Source organism: Aotus nancymaae, unplaced genomic scaffold (genome assembly GCF_030222135.1).
Source record: "Aotus nancymaae isolate 86718 unplaced genomic scaffold, 86718_ANA_hifiasm-v0.15.2.pri h1tg000059l, whole genome shotgun sequence".
Taxonomy (NCBI): domain Eukaryota; kingdom Metazoa; phylum Chordata; class Mammalia; order Primates; family Aotidae; genus Aotus; species Aotus nancymaae.
Window position 1 is genome coordinate 46,978,076 of NW_026988473.1, and position 16,510 is coordinate 46,994,585.

Consider the following 16,510-nt stretch of genomic DNA (forward strand, 5'->3'; position numbering starts at 1 on the left):
GTGTTCTTGTTCTCTGCACTTTCACTGGGAGCTACAATCCCGAGCTACTAGTGATCAGCCATTTTGGATCTCTCTCCCGAAGAAAGCACTTTTAACACAGTTGACTGTTCCCATCTTCCTCCAAACTTTCTTCATTTGGCTCTTAGTGTTTCACTCTACTAAAGACTGCATGTTAAGTTAACCACCACCAGTAAGTAAATAAATTGTAAATCATAAGGAAAGGAAAGGAAGTAACAGAGGGAAGACGTGAGCATTTGTATAATAATACATGTATAAATAACATGTAAGGAAAAAAACGTGCACAGTTTTTTTGTTTTTTTTAATTTTTTTTTATTGCATTTTAGGTTTTGGGGTACATGTGAATAACATGCAAGATTGTTGCATAGGTACACACATGGCAGTGTGATTTGCTGCCTTCCTCCCCATCCTTGTTTCTGTAACTGATCACCAGCAGAGTTGATATTTATAATTTCCTTCCTCCACTATTCTTTCCACATTTCCTTCTTTTGTCCTCTGCCAGGACATCAGCTGATGTGGGTTCTTTACCTGGCAGAATGATCACAGCTTTCATTTCTAAAGGGCTGGGGTTGTAGTTCTGCCTGGTTTTCCATTAAGTATTACTATTGGACAGGGAAGTGCTAAGAGGCATCCCCAAGCATCCCCTGGGTTCCAGACAGCCCTCCATGCCCTCCTTGTATGGCAGCAATCCAGTTTCTCCTTGGCAATCAAAACTAACCACCCCAGCATGTAGAATATCTTCTTTCTTTGCCTTTTAGTTTAGTGGCCTGAGGAGCCCATGAGGGTTCAATTGAATGGCTTGTGTCCCCTGGTGGAAGCATTCTTCCCTTGGGTACTCAGACCACCAAGACATCAAAACAAAGTTCTATAAGTGAGATAGTAGGTCAATAAGTGAGAGAAGCCATTTCTGCTTTTACCTCTTGATACTTGGACCTCTGCATTTTGTCTGTGGGTAAAACAGCAACATATATCATATGCTGATTCAAGGTGTATACTACAACCTGTAAAACAGCACCCGAAATTTTCACAGTGTTGTCTCAGCTGTTGCGATGAATAGGTCTTCAGCAGGCTGTTCCATTCCACCATTCTATCTGGCCTGCTGCTTCTTACAAGATTGAGATAGCAGATCCCATGGGTATGGGTGAGACCCATTGCCTCACTTGCTTTGCTGTGACACGTGTTCCTTGATTCAGAATTAATGTTGAGAAAACCATGACAGTCAATAATACATTTTGCAATTTTGTGGAACTGAGACAATAGCCTAGTATAGGACATAATTTGCATCAGCTGGAAGGCATTAGCACCCCTAGGCATGAAAGGACAAGGGGAAGAAAGATTGTTTCTGGGCCAAGTAAGAGCTAGAGACTCAGAGGAGTTACCTTCCTCCCACCCACCCTGGCAGGAGCCGTGGCCACCAGGGACACAACTGTTGCCAGAGACATGGCACACAAGCAGAGAGGAATCAGGAAAGAAGAAATACTTCAGTCTCCTTCTGCTGCCCTTTGATCTCTAGCCAGTGCCTCCCTTTGTCTCAACCCAAAGGGCAAAAAAGTTGTGATGCTTCAGAGGGACCAGGCTCCCAGGGCACAGAGTAGAGCAAAGGAGGGCATGGTGGGGTACTTGAGTGGGGTTAGGGACCAACCTATGAAAGAATTATTCAGGCAAATGAGATCTGGAAGGACTTCCTGGTAACTTTGAAGTCTTAAGTAGAAAACTGAAGGGGTTAGGGTTTCAATTAATATGCTCATTTCTTCTTTGTTGGAAAGTGGACTGGAGCCGGGAGTGAATGGCCAGCTGCACAGTTACTGTGGAAACCAAAGATCTGAAGGGGTGCTGTCACCCTTTGGACAAACACCGGCCGATTAGCATGCATGTCTCTCAGGGACCAGCGACATGACTGGAAGTGATGTGCCAAGTTAACGTTGGCAACTTGTCATTTTGGAAAGGGCTCAAGATCCAGAGTCAGAAATCTCTGTAATAAATAAGGAGACCTCTGTTTCCAGGGTGGAGAAGCGATGGGGAGAAGGGTAATACCCACTTTGCAGGAATGGCAGAGGGATGACATGAACATACTCTGACATGAAGCTAGTGCTCAAGAATTGGTGGTTGTTGGGCATTTCAAGCAAGGATGAGAAGAAAGACATATCCAGAGAAAATAGATGCTATGAAACAACACTAGGATTCTAAAGGGCTATGTCCCTGTCTTCTGTATCTTGGCATCACTGGCACCAAGCCTAGGCCTAACAAGGAGCAACCACTGACTGCTGATGAATGAAAATGACACAAAAACAATTCCAGTGGGGATGAGGCCCCAAGGTCAAAGCAGATGACCACACATGGATGGAGTTAATAAGCTAAACTTGGAGTTTTAATTTAAGGATGCACATATGATCTCATTCACATATTTGGGATCTGGAGGAATGGGATTAAAGCTTAATATTGTTAGAGAAGCCTGAGACTGTGCAAAGACAGTTCATGGAGGAGACGGGCACAGAGGCCCTGTATTTGAAGGTCTAAACACTTCTGAATCCAAGAGTGAGTACCTAGGTGGAGAGTAATGTCAGGTAAGAGTTATAGGACTACATGGGAGCACCCCTGGGGCCACTGGCCTGAGGGGGCTGTGAACTGTTATCCACATAATAATTGCTAACATTTACTAAATACTCACTACAAGCCAAGTGCTTAATGTAAATTACCTTTTTAGGTTCGACATCAACCCATCAGGTCAATCCTATCATTCAGATTTTACAGATGTGGAAATCAGGCCTCAGAGAGGTTAAATAATTTACCTATGGTCAGCCAGCAAGTAAGAACCAAAATTTGAGCCTGGGTCTTGTGAATTTTGAGTGATGATCCTGGCTTCCTGGTATTTACCCCATGTGCTCTCCTACCCCACTGTTTGTTTGACCAATCAAATATGGTAAAAGTGACGACATGGCACTTCCAAATCTAGGTCCTGAAAGACATGGTCGTTCCTGCCTCTGTCTCTTGGATCACGCACTCTAGGGAAGATGACTACCCTGTCATAAGAAAAGTCTCAGTTGGTAAGGAACTGAGGCTTCCAGCGAACAGCCAAGCAAGGAACAGAGGTCTCTTGCTAAGCCACTTTAGTGCACTTAGAAGCGGATCCTCTAGCACCAGTCAAGCCTTTAGATGACTGCAGTTCCTACTGTTACTCCGTTTACAACCTCATAGGATACTGTAAGCCTGAACCACCAGCTAAATCACTCCCAGATTCCTGACCTATTGAAACTGTGAGCTAATAAATGTTTGTTGTTTTAAGCCACTAAGTTTTCATGCAATTCATTATGTTGAAATAGATAAGCAATAAAATGTTACAATAGCAACACAATCCCAGAAGCCTAATGTCTTTCTCAAATTTCCAAAGTTTCTAATCTGGGCATTGAAGGTTGAATAGAAGCTTACCTAGAAAGAACAGCAACATAGCATGTGCAAAAACTAGAGACTGCAATTCAGCATTTGAGATCCTTTAAATAGGGTGCTTCAGCTGTGAGAAGAGTATGTGCAGGAAGCAGAAAGAAACGAGTAGACCGGTGTTGTTTATGTCATGTTAAGAGGCCTGGACCCTGTACTGTAGGTAATGAGGAACTGCTGACCAACATAATAATAAGCCAAGACAGTGACGAGGATAGACTTTTTAAAAACCCATATAAAGGCACAGAGATGAATGCTTGTTAGGAGGCTGATTGCACTAGTGGGAGATGTTGAACATGTGGACAGCGATGGTCGGGGCAGAGAGTAGGGGCCAATACATGGAATAGAATGGGCAGAAACCTGTGGGTTCCACATAGAGGGGAGGCCGGGCACAGTGGCTCAGGCCGGTAGTCCCAGCGCTTTGGGAGACTGAGATGGGAGGATTGCCTGAGAGTTTGAAACCAGCTTCGGCAACATATTGAGACCCTGGAAAGAGAGAAAGAGAGACAGACAGACAGAGACACAGAGAGAGAGAGAGAGAAGGGAGAGAAAGGAAAAAGAAAAGAAAGAAAGAGAAGGAAGGAAGGAGAAAGAACGAAAGAAAGAAGAAAGAAAGAAATTAGCTGAGTGTTGTGGCACACACCTGTAGTCCCAGCTACTTGGGAGGCTGAGGCAGGAGGATCACTTGAGCCCAGGAAGTTGAGGCTGCAGTGAGCTGTGACAGAGCCACTGCACTCTACCCTGGGTGACAGAGACCCTGTCTCAAAACAAAACAAGCAAAACAAAACACAGAGAGGGTGCGGGGGGGGATATGTGAGAGAGAACAGAGACAGGGACAGACAGAGATCTGGCAGAGACAGAGAGAAGTACTTCACAAGGGACACTGCTTTGTTGGTATTTTTATTCTCAAGCTATAGACCAAGACCTGGAATTATGTCAAAGGATTCTATGAGGAAAACCATTTAAAAATCGGATCCTTTTTTTTTCCCCCTTTTCTGCACAGGGAGAAAGTTTAAGCTTTCCTCACTATGAGTTTTCAAGTATAAAAGACTTCTTTTTCTTCCGTGATGTTGAGAACAACTGTGGACTGTTGTGACGAGGACCACAGGGAAGCTTGCAGCATGAGAGCTCTGGGTTGGATTGACGCTTCACACCCCAAGGGCTGCCAGCTGGAGAGGAGGAGGAGCAATCACTCCTGCAGTTTCTAAACACTACATAGATGCCAGGTAGCTTCTCCAGGAAAACAGCCCTCTGAGGAGGCAGGAAGAGGAGGCTTCTCTTTTTCAGCAGCCGGAGCTGCTGAGATCTCTGGGCAGATTAAGCTCTCTCTAATGGATGGGTTCCAGCCCGGCACACTCAGCAGACGGGGATCCACTCATCCATCACCAACATAATGTGGTCCTCCCCACATGTCACAGTGTCCTCTTGCTATTGAAAAGGATTTTTTGCCTTCTCAAGATCCTTTGTCAACAGTCTCCAGGAAGAAGCCCAGGCCACCACCAGCAGAGGTGAATGCAAGCTCATGTTTTATTTCTGCTGCTTAATCATTGCCTCCATCACTGCTCAAGCTCTGCCTTTGTTTCCAAAGGTTACATGTAGGAAAACCTCTCTACGCTGGAATTAATAGGGAGGCAAAGATGAGTCCACTGATAAGCAGAGCCTTAAAGCTCACAGAGAAAGAACTTTGCTGGAGCATGTGTGAGTGAACCACTAAGGAATCAGATTGTGTGATGGCAGTTATCATTGCAAGTTAAGACATTTCTACAAATACTTCAACACCTCCATATACTCACTCCTCTCCCCCTGAGTCTCTAAGAGACACTCGGCTACCAAGAGAGGAAGCTTAAAAAACCAGAAGCTTTGAAAAATAAAACTGTGGGTTCAACAGAGGTGGTAGGGAAAACAAAAACACAGGAGGAGTGGCTGGGTGTGGCGGCTCACACCTGTAATCCCAGCACTTTGGGAGGCTGAGGCGGGTGGATCAGCTGAGGTCAGGAGTTTGAGACCAGCACGGCCAACATGGCGAAACCCCATCTCTATTAAAATACAAAAATTAGTTGGGTGTGGTGGCGTGCTCCTATAATCCAAGCTACTCGGGAGGCTGAGGAAGGAGAATCACTTGAACCCGGAAGGCAGAGGTCTCAGTGAGCTGAGATTGTTTCATTGCACTCCAGCCTGGGTGACAGAGTGAGACTCCAGCTCAAAAAAAAAAAAAAAAAAAAAAAAAAGATGGGAGGAGCAATAAAAAGGAATCCATACTTCGATTTTAATGAGAGGAAGGGAGGACTGCTCGTTCTTACTTCTCCCTGTTTTGTTGTTGTTTTAAGTAGCATGTGTCACTCTGCATATATCTTGTCCATGTGTTTGCTTTCATTATTATCTGTCCACTTGCCTAGAATGAAAACTCCATGGGAGCATGGCTATACTGTCTTGTTCATTGCTGCCTCTCCAGGGCCTGAAACAGAAGTAGGCAGTCCATAAACTTTACTGAATGAATGAGTGAATGAATGAAGACCCCAAGGATGGTCTTCAGGCAACGTGAGCCTGGGCAAAGGTTTTCAGTGCTAGTCCATCATGACCGAATAGCTGCAATACATTTATTTCACTTTGTCACATGAATTAGACTCATTTAGGGAGAACAAGAATCCTTTGGAGTTGCAGACATCTCTGAGGGGTGAATGGCTGTTCATATCTTACCCTGATCCTCACTCTAACTGCTTTCCAAGAACATGGAGCTAAGATCCCAGCACTGAGAAGATGGGCGTTCAGACTAGGGGGCATTTAGGTATAGGAGAGCCTCAGTGACTCCTCGGTTTAGGATCAGTGAGATAATCTCCAGTATCTACAGTGGGCAGGTGGAAGAGTGTCTGATGCAAACTGTGTTTATTTAAAAGATTTCCAGACAGCTGGGCTTGTGCCTTGGAAATACAATAATATTGATTTCTCCTCCTTCCTCTTCACTCCTTGGCCTCATGTTCTACGATACCAGAACGTGGGTCAGATTTAGATACCTCATTTATTCATTTATGAATTCATTTAGCCAGTGATTATGGAGCACAAATTTGTGCTGGAAACTGTGCCTCAGTGTCCTCAAGAGGTTCCAAAAGCCTTTTTGATCTACTGGGTAAAACGTTGTTTTCTAAGGAAAGTGGCATTCTGATTGCTGAACAGCATATTCTAATTGCCCTGTGGAACCCAGGCAATTCTTAAATTGGGTCTTGTCTGTATTGCCTTAGACTGTTAATGAATTGTTTCCCAGCCTGACTGAGTGCTCCTTGAAGACAGGCCTGGGTTCAGCCATTGCAGTAAATATTGCTGACTTGGGGGTCTAATTCTGGTGCTTTTGTGGTTGCTGCTTTGCTTTTTTTTTTTTAATGTCTGCTCTTTCCTGTGAAATTGTTTCTTTGTGTGTTTCATAGTTGTGTGTGTGTGTGTGTGTGTGTGTCATAGTTTTAATGTGTGGGTTGATGCTTGATGAGGTTTATGGAATTTCTGTGCCGCGTGGGTTAAGAGTATCTCTTCAAAAATATTTTGCATTGGCTTCTGCCAACCTTGTTATCAGCTCAAGTTGTTTCTTATGTAGAATTATCGGAGATGACCTCCTCCACACTTAAGTAGAATAAATAAGAACTTCGCTGGGTATGGTGGCTCATGCAAGTAATCCCAGAACCTTGGGAGGCCAAGGTAGGCAGATCCTTTGAGTCCAGGAGTTCAAGACCAGCCTGGGCAACATGGTAAAACCCTGCCTCTAGAAAAACTGCAAAAATTAGCCAGGTATGGTGGCACATGCTTGTAGTTCCAGCTATTCGGGAGGCTGAGGTAGAAGGATTGCTTAAGCCCAGCAAGAGAAGGTTGCAGTGAGCATTGATCATGCTACTGTGCTCCAGCCTGGGCAACAGAGTGACACCCTGTCTTAAAAAATTTTTTTTGAACCTCAAACCCTTATGGTATAATACCCACTGTGAGTATAAGTTACAATTGGATGCTTATTATAATTTCTCAGAAGGAAAACATTTTTTCCTACCCAGAGCCCTTTAGAGTTAAGCAGAATTTTCCCAAATGTGCCTTTAAAGGGTATTGGCTTATGCAGGCTTCTCAGGTTGAGGTCTTGTTTCTGAATGAGCAATGAAACCCCAAATTGACAGCCTTGCCCCCAAAGACCGCCGAAGTATCAGATGCTCCTTGCAGCTCCTTTTATCAGCTCACATTCCATTTGTGGAAGATGAGCATTTCCTTCCCTTTTTCTTTTCCTTTTGCAAATTCATTTATGCATTTAGAAGGATGCAATGTACCCATTATTTCTAGGTGTTTTATGGCACTAATGTGCATTGCAGAAATGGGTATTCTCTAATTGTTCATAGTTCAAGGTAATTATAGACATATTGTTTCAAAAGTAAATCAATAGATTTTCAAACCATGCTATGTATAAAGCTCCATGTGGGACAAAACAAGGGAAAAAATACTATGTGCCGTGTGCCCTTAAGCAATTTACACATGCTGTCTTATCTGATTTTCACAACAGTCCTATGATAGTGATTATCCCCATTTTATACATAAGGAAGCTAAGGCCGCATGATAAGTGGCTTGCTCAAAGTCACATATCAGTAAGACAGCTGGCATAAAACCCAAATCTGATTCCAAAGTCTGTGCTCTCCCGCTGCACAGGTTCATGACATAGCCCAAGGGAGAAGACATGGCTGACAAAAGGATCAATAGCAGTATAAGAAGTATTTTCACAAAAGTGCTGTGAAAATCAGAAAAATAAAACAATAAGGACTGCATTGCAAGAGATGTTATCAAAGAATTAAGGACATGACTCATTGCTAGTGAATATAGACCAAGGGGCTATTACTTCAGAGTAGGCAGAGATTTGTGGGCCACATTGGGAAAGACAGAGGAGAAAGTTAGCTTGCGCCTTGAAGGCATTGTCTCGGTGAATGAAGGGGAGAAGACCATGCCTGGCCGGGGAGAGAGCAGAGCAGAAGGTGGGAAAGTATGTGCAGGTTATGGGCTCCATGAGTAGACAGGTCATGGCTGTATACAAGTATGCTGTGAGATAAGATGGGGAAAGTTTGAGTCCAAGTATGGAGGGCCTTGATTGGTAATGAATTTGGATTTTATTGGGTAGGCAATAAAGAACCCTGGAAGACTTTTGCCTGGAAAATGATGTACCCAACGCGGTACTTTAAAAACATGTATATGGAGGCCAGCATGGTGGCTCACGCCTGTAATCCCAGCACTTTGGGAGGCTGCAGTGGGCAAATCACATGGTTAGGAGTTCGAGACCAGCCTAACCAACGTGTTGAAACCTCATCTCTACTAAAAATACACAAATTAGCTGGGCATGGTGGCATGTGCCTGTAATCCTAGATACTCAGGAGGCTGAGGTAGGAGAATCGCTTGAACCTGGGAGGCGAAGGTTGCAATGAGCCTAGATCAAGCCATTGCACTCCAGCCTGGGCAACAGAGCAAGACTCCATCTCAAAAGAAAAAAAAAATGTATATGGAAAATCATGTATAAATCAGATTGTCAGGGGAGAAAATGAAGGAAAGGAGAGAGCCTGGATTAAGGGAAAGCAGTGAAAATCAAATGGAACAGATGGATAAATAGATATTTCTCATACTAAGGGTGCCAAGGCCAGTTGTTTTTAATTAAGCACCAACCTGGTTGATTCCATGGGAATTTGAGATGTCATGAAGGTATATTGCCATTGTCATCTTCCATGGACTGAGCACCAGTCAGGTCACTGGGTCTGAGTCCCTAGGACCAGAGTGGGTCCAGTGGGCAATGTATTAAAAGTTGCCAGGAAAAAAAGGGTGAATGCAGGCCACATCCTGGGAGACACACACTGAATGTCAATGCTGGAGAATTCTGAGTTCTACCTCTAAGCTCACGGATGACTGTGACACAGGGAAGAGAAGGCAAAAATAAAGGTGGAAAGACAGATACTGAAGTATTGTAAATGAATGGACCCGAGACGTTTTAATTAGTTTTAAGGTGACCAGTACATTGTGGGTCAGCTTGGTTTAAAGATATAGGACTAAGGTGAGCAGCTTTAACATCTGAGCTGAAAGGGGTTAAAAAGATGACATACCCTTTTCTAAACTTCCATGACTCTACCACAGCACTTACCATAATGCATTATGATTATCAAGTTTTATATCTGTCTTCTCACTAGACTGTGTACTCTCTGTGGGCAGGGACTGTGTCCAGTTAATCTACATTCCTGACATCTGGCACAAGGCCCAGCACAGGGTAGATGCCCAGCTAAGAGTTAATGATGGCGTAGAGCAGGGTGATAGCAGTGGGAGTGGTGAGAACTGATCAGTTGCTAAATACATTTTGAAGATAAAGCCGAATGTGTTTCCTAATGGATTGGCTATGGAGTATGTTAAGCAAGAGAGGAGTGAAGAATAAGTCAAGGATTTGCATTTGAGGAACTAGAAGGTAAAGTTGCAATCATCTAAGATGGTGGAGGCTGCAAGCAGAACAGGTTTCAGAGAAAAGATCACAGGTTCACATTTGAACACGCTGATGCTGGGTGTCTACTATGTCGAAGTGGAGAGGCTGAATGGCATGGTTTCTTAAGTTTGAAATCTGAGAAGTTTGGGAGTTATCTGCATAAAGATGCTATTAAAAAGTTCTAAACTGGATGTTATCACCAAGGGAGTAAGTGTAGGCAAAGAAGAGGGCCAAGGTCTGAGTCCTGGAATATTGCAATACTAAGAATCTGTTAGAAGACGAGACACCAGCAAATAAGACTGATAAAGAGCAACCAAGGAGGTAGGAAGGAAACTAAGAGAAAGGGGAAGTCCTAGAAGCCAAGTGAAGAAAAAGTATAGCAAGGAGAAGGGGGATCAACTGTGTCAAATGCCTCTGATACCCAAGTAAGATGAGGAGTGGGAGCTGCCCATTAGATTTAGCATGTGAAGATCCTTGATGGCCATGATGAGACTTGGGTGTGTGGTGGGGGCAAAAACCTGAGTGGGGTGAGTTTAAGAGAAAATAGGAGAACAGTCATTGGAGACAAGCAGTACAGACAACTCATTATAGGAGTGCTACAATGAAAATCAGCTAAGTGGGGGGGAGCTGGTGGGCAAAGTGGGATTGAGAGAAGCCATTTGTTCCTTTAGACGGGAGAAACATCAGCGTGTTTATATTCTGATCCAGTGCACTGAAAAGGCTAAGAGCTTAGACCTACTTAAGCTCACATACTCAGGCTTCTGTCTTCTAGTCATGACTCCGAAATTGTGAGTTCACTGAGGATGAGGGCTAAATGTCTACCCTTGACTCTTGACATAAGATGTATAGAAGATGCTTAGCAAATATTTATCAAATAAATGACTATGCATAAAATACTTTGAAAACTCTCTGAGGCACACTTTCATCTGCTAAATGAAAGTAATATCACCTACCTCAGAGAATTAAATGAGATAAAGTACATACATTATATAGCAAAGAGCTTAGTACTTCGTATATGCTCAGTAAATTGTTAGTTTTATTGTTAGTTCAATGCCTTCATTTTACAGATAAGGTATCTGAGACCCAGAAAATGGTTTTTTCAAGGTTGCACAGTTAGTGACAGAGCTAATAGTTTCCTAGACTCATATTCCTTAACTTTCTACATAACCAGAGAAATTACTTACAATGCCCAGGTAACGTGGATGTGGGTATGTTCAAGCCTCTGTAGCTTGACTGAATTAATGAGAAAACAGAATATTAGTAATTAATAGCAGATCTGAAATCTTTCTAGAACCTTCCTATGTGGCCAAAATATGTCTTCCTGTCTGATTTGTCAGGGTACTCTGCAAAGTCAGTCCTGGCACAGGATTGACTTGAAGCTTTTTCTTGTTTTATCAGAATTCTGGTTTTAGTTTTCTGAGTAGCAATCCATGTTACTCTTTACATACCCAAGTTAAAGGACAAAGCTAAGCCACATGCTTGTTTTGTTCATTATTCAATATTATGTACGTCCAGATGACTGACTCCATTCATTTAGCTCCAGGTGGCAATGTAGATATAGATCCAAAATACGTTTCTGGACAATATTATTAGAAATTTTTATGACCTTGAAACACACCCTCTGTCATTTGTATTTGCAATAGATGAATAACCTGCTCTTGCTAGGATGAGTGCATAATGTTTACCTTTGTCGACATTTATTAGTGGAGTACTATATGCGGCTATTCCTTTAATAAAACAGTAAATCTTCAGCAGAGTTTATAGGTTGTCTTTCATCCAAAGACCTCAAAGAGACTTTGCTAAAACTGTGTCATTATTAATCATACAACTTGCCAGGGGAGGTGATTGTTTCAGAGAGAGAAACTGAGGTTCCAGGAAGGTTTCTGTGACTTCTAAGGGTGGAGAGAGAGAGCGAGAGCTAGAGCACGCGCTGGGCACTGAGCCCAAATTCCTGTTGCTCAGGCCAAAGACCCAGCCCTCCTCCTAGAGCTCTCTAAACATTTATTTCTGATAGAAAATGCTATTTACTACCTTGATCTGTTAAGCAGAAATGAACTCTGAACCTGTCTTCAATGACAGGAGAAGCCAACCTTTATTTTTGAAGTTACTTCAAGTCATAAAACGCTTGATCCACTGTATTAAATAATACTGTATTAAAATAAGTAAATAGCTTTGTAGTAATAATGATAGCTTGGATTTAAATGGTGCCTGTGCTCTGAAAAGCTGTGTAGTTCACAGGCTTCTGCAGACCTTTGGTCTCATTTGGCCACCCTTCTTCTTGACTTCAAGTATCCCTTCCTTTCTCACAGGTCTTTTCTTCACCAACCCCTTTCTTCACACAAACCCTTATATTTTTATTCAATTATTTTTTCTTACGCACTAGGAGCTCTCAAGATAAAAGAATCTCTCTTCTTTAGCTGTGTATGAAGACAGACCTCTAGGCCCTCTGGCAGAGCTGTAGAAGGCCATCCCATGAGGATCCTCCAAGAGGCTCTTATAGGAATGCGTTAAGATCCCACCTCATTTGGAGGTAAATGATCAATGTCGCAGAGACTGACTAGAATTCATCAAACGTTCAAGTGCTTTTCTAATTCCCAGCCCCTCTTCTACTTAGATTGGGGCCTTATAACTAGTTCTGGCCAATGAAAGGAAAGGCAGTTGAGAATTATATTCTTCTTCCATTTCCCTCTTACCTTGCTACAGTGACTTTGGAGGTCACATCTTCCAAGACAGTACAGCTACAAGGTGGAGGATGGTTGCCCACCTGACTGTTGACTTTGCATGAGCAGTAAACAAACTGTCATCTGGTTACCTGGAGATCAAAATCCCGAGATTTTTATTGTTGCAGCTGCCGTCAATTATTCTGACAGCAGGAGTGAAATATTGCAATAGTTTAAAAAATCTAAGAGATGTGGCATTAGCTTACCAGTTAGGCTGGCTGGATAGATGGCAATCCGTGATATGCAGTGGCAGAAAGTTTAGTGAAGTAAGGCTGGTGACAACTCGGAAGGCAGGCCGTGAGCCAACTGAGTTTATATGTTTAACATAGAGCCCACCCAACTTTTCCATAAAAAGCCAGATAATGAATATTTTCAGCTTTGTGGCACATACAGACTCCTTTGCAACCACTCAACTCTACCATTGTAGCATGAAAACAGCCTTAGACAATATATAAACAAATGAACGTGATTGTGTTCAAATAAATCTTTATTTACAAAAACAGGTAGCGCTCTGGATTTGGTGTGTTGGCTATTTGCTCATCCCCAGTATAGGGGAAGAGTTTAGGTAACAAAATGTTAAGTTTGTGTTGCCACTGGCCACATTTGACAAGGAATTAAAGTCAAGAGATGAGTTTAGAAAGCATTGGCTGGGCCGGGCACAGTGGCTCACACCTGTAATCCCAGCACTTTGGGAGGCTGAAGCGGGCAGATCACGAGGTCAAGAGATTGAGACCATCCTGGCCAACATGGTGAAATCCCATCTCTACTAACAGTAAAAAAATTAGCTGGGCTTGGCAGCACACGCCTGTAGTCCCAGCTACTTGGGAGGCAGAGGCAGGACAATCGCTTGAACTCAGGAGACGGAGGTTGCAGTGAGACGATATTGTGCCACTGCACTCCAGCCTGGCAACAGAGTGAGAGTCCGTCTAAAAAAAAAAAAAAAAGCATTGGCTGGCTTGCAGGCAGAAATTAAAGAAAGAAATCAGGAATTTGGGTTCCCAACTTCCCACAAGGTGTAAGTGGTCTAAAAATGCTGTGCAGCCCCCAATATCCACTTAGATGGGGAGAAAGAAGATAAATGCACAAGAAGAAACCTAGTGAGCAGAGCAGGCATAGAGGAGCAGGAATGTAGGGGGAGGAGGTTAATATTTGAACAAAGACCTGAAAAAAGTAAGAGGCAAGCCAGGTGATATAGGGAAAGAGCAGAATTATAGCAAGTGCAAAGGCCCTGGGGCAGCAGTGCACCTAACACCTGCAAGGAACCATGGGATGCCAGTATTGCTGAAACTGTGGGCACAAAGGGTGGGAAGGGGGGGGCAATAGTAAAAGATAATATCAGAAGGAAGACAGATGGACATGGGGCATCTTCAAAGGTAAATCACACAATGTCTTGTAGGTCATTTTGAAGATGCTGGCTCTTATTCTGAATGAGTGGGAAATCCATAGAGGGTATTGAGGTGAACAGGGACACACTCTGACTTATATTCTTAAAAAGATAATTCTACAATATAGTGAAACCCCATCTCTACAAAAAAAAGAAAGAAATACAAAAATTAGCCAGATATGATGGCTCACACCTGTAGCCCCAGTTACTTGGGAGGCTGAGGTGAGAGGATCATTTGAGCCCAGGGAGGTTGAGGCTATGGTGAGCCATGATCACACTGTACTCTAGTCTCAGTGACAGAGTGAGACTGTGTCTCAAAAAGAAAAACAAAGAAGTCATTCTAGTTGCTGGACTGAGGAAAAAACAAAGTGGTTGAAGAGTAAGCAATAAGACCAGCCAGGAGTCTTTTGCAGTAATCCAAGTGAGAAATAATCATTCATTTATACATTCATTCATTCACACCACAAGCATTAGTTGGCCACCTCCTAAGAAGACATTATCAAGAGCTGTGTTTCTCACACCACAAAGTTGTTTCGGGAGACTTTCCTCAAACAAAAATGTTGTATCCATGCTCTGGAAGAAAGCAGAATTACTATACTTTGGTAATATGTTGTTCTTGAAGAGCTGAGCCTTGAAAAATCGTGAGAAGTTTTTTCATTTTTAACTTTTGTACTAGTTCATTTTCACACTACTATAAAGAAATACCTGAGACTGGGTAAATAATAAGGAAAAAGGTTTAATTGACTCACAGTTCCACATGGCTTGGGGGGCCTCTGGAAACTTACGACTGTGGCAGAAGGTGAAGGGGAAGCAAGGTATGTCTTACATGGTGGCAGGAGAGAGAGAGAGAAGAGGGGACCTGACAAACACTTTTAAGACCATCAGATCTCATGAGAACTCCCTCACTATTATGAGAACAGCATGGGGGAAACCGCCCTCATGATCCCATCACCTCCCACCAGGTCCTTCCCTGGACACATGGGGTTACAATTTGAGATGAGATTTAGGTGGGGACACAGAGCCAAACCATATGAACTTTTGAGGACATTTCTAATTGAGAAAGTTGGATTATAAATTTTGGGAATGATAAATAATATATTTAGGATCAGATGACATCTTTCTGATGTTACTTGCTATATTATATAGTAAGAAATTTTTAATGTAAATCTCTCTTCCCTACCAGGAAGTTTAAGCTGTTAACAAAATGTGTAATTCTGGATTGAACCCTGAACTGGAAAAAAATAACATAAAAGATATTATTGAAATAATTGGGAATATTGAAATATGGACTATAGATTAGATAATAATATTGTATCAGTGTCAAATTCCCTGGATTTTATTAGTGTACTGTATTTATATAAGATAATAACATCCTTGATCTTAGGAAGTATACACTGAAATAGTAAAAGAGGCACATATGCATAGAGAAGGGGCATGATGTATGTAAGTTACCCTTGGACAGTTCAGAAAAAGACATGTACGATATGTAGATATGTGTATATATATATATATGCATGATTATATTTTTTAATGTATATGTATGCATGTGTATATGCAGAGATATCTATGTATTTATACATATGTGTGTGTGTATAAATGTTCTTCAAAAACTTCATGGAAAATCCATATTAGAAACTATCCATGGAATTCAAAACATTTTTGTACCACAATAAACTCATTCTAGCTTATTATAACATGTCTAAACAGGATCCAATTTAAGGCACTAAGAAGGTAGGGATATCGGTTTGAAAAAGACCCTATCAGAGCAACATGAATTTTGCTGAAATTGAAGCAAGAACAAACATCAAATGTATAGTGAAGCTTGGGTGGAGGAATGGTGAAATTATTGATGCTTTATGAAAAGTTTATAGGGCCAATGTCCCAAAGAAATCAGCAGCTTAGAAATAGATAACTTGTTTTAAGAAGGGACAACATGATGTTGAAAATGAAGCCTGCAGAGGGAGACCACCTACATCAATTTACAAGGAAAAAAATTCATTTTGTTTGGGCCTTAATTGAAGAGGACCAACAATTAACACAGCACAAATAATAGCCAGTGCCATAGACATCTCAACTGGTTCAGTTTACACAATTTTTTTTTTCTTTTTGAGATGGAGTCTCGCTCTGTTGCCCAGGCTGGAGTGCAGTCGTGTGATCTTGGCTCACTGCCACCTCCACCTCCTGAGTTCAAGTGATTCTCCTGCCTCAGCATCCTGAGTAGCTGGGACGACAGGTGTGCACCACTGCACCTGGCTAATTTTTTGTATTTTTAGTAGAGACAGGGTTTCACCATGTTGGTCAGGCTGGTCTTGAACTCCTGACCTCAAATGATTCATCTGCCTCAGCCTCCCAACGTGCTGGGATTACAGGTTCACATGAGCAACCACGCCCAGCCCAGTTTACACAACTTTAACTGAAAAATTAAAATTGAGCAAGTTTTCCCATCAATGGATGCCAAACAAATGTGCCAGATCAGCTGCAGAAAAGAGC

The 16,510-nt window shown here is 42.4% G+C and overlaps 1 long non-coding RNA gene across 1 annotated transcript in view; it reads left to right on the top strand.

Moving 5' to 3' along the window:
* Positions 1–5,797, top strand: part of LOC105720247 (uncharacterized) — a 30,697-nt gene extending 24,900 nt beyond the window's left edge. Inside the window, exon 3 of the long non-coding RNA XR_001108106.3 lies at positions 4,457–5,797. This is a non-coding gene — a long non-coding RNA (uncharacterized LOC105720247). The remainder of the gene's footprint in view (positions 1–4,456) is intronic.
* The last annotated feature ends 10,713 nt before the right edge of the window (positions 5,798–16,510 follow it).